The sequence below is a fragment of the Colobus angolensis genome, unplaced genomic scaffold (genome assembly GCF_000951035.1).
Source record: "Colobus angolensis palliatus isolate OR3802 unplaced genomic scaffold, Cang.pa_1.0 Scaffold36, whole genome shotgun sequence".
NCBI lineage: Eukaryota > Metazoa > Chordata > Mammalia > Primates > Cercopithecidae > Colobus > Colobus angolensis.
The window spans coordinates 29,262-30,074 of record NW_012116932.1 but is presented as its reverse complement, the minus strand read 5'-3'; positions in this window follow the sequence as shown (position 1 = coordinate 30,074).

The following is an 813-nucleotide window of genomic DNA, read 5'->3' as shown; positions in this document are numbered from 1 at the left end:
TTTGAGGCTACAGTGAGTCTTGGATCACGCCACTACACTCCAGCGTGGGTGACAAAGCAAGACCCTGTCTCAAAAATAAAATAATTAATTAATAAATTATTTAAAATACTTTAGGAGGCCAAGGCAGGCGGATCACGAGATCAGGAGATCGAGATCATCCTGGCCAATATGATGAAACCCCGTTTCTACTAAAAATACAAAAATTAGCTAGGTGTAGTGGTGGGTGCCTATAATCCCAGCTACTCGGGAGGCTGAGACAGGAGAATCACTTGAACCTGAGAGGCGGAACTTGCAGTGAGACGAGATCGTGCCACTGCACTCCAGCCTGAGTGACAGAGAAATACTCCATCTCAAAAAATAAAAAAAAAATAAAGGGATCCTTAGGCCAAAAGAGGGTTAGACAGGGAACACTTCCCTAAGAATTTGCCCTTTGAGTTGAGCTGGCTTCACTAGGTGAGCAAGGAAGCTGAAAGATCTCCAGGAGGTCAAGGCACAGCCAAAGGCCGTGTGGCTGAGAAGACTGTGGAAGTCTGAGGGACAAAAAGCAGGTCCATGTGGCGTGGCGCATCATGGTGATGCACGATTCAGCCAGAGATGGGATGGCCCCAGATCAAGCAGGGCCTTGCGGATCACCATAGGAGTTTGTCCCTCTTCCAGAAGCAGAATTTTCCAAATTCTGGGACACTGTGGCAAAATAATTCAAAGTTATTTATTTATTTTTATATTATTATTACTATTATTATTATTATTTTTTTTTTTTTGAGACAGAGTCTCGCTCTGTCGCCCAGGCTGGAGTGCAGCGGCTGGATCTCA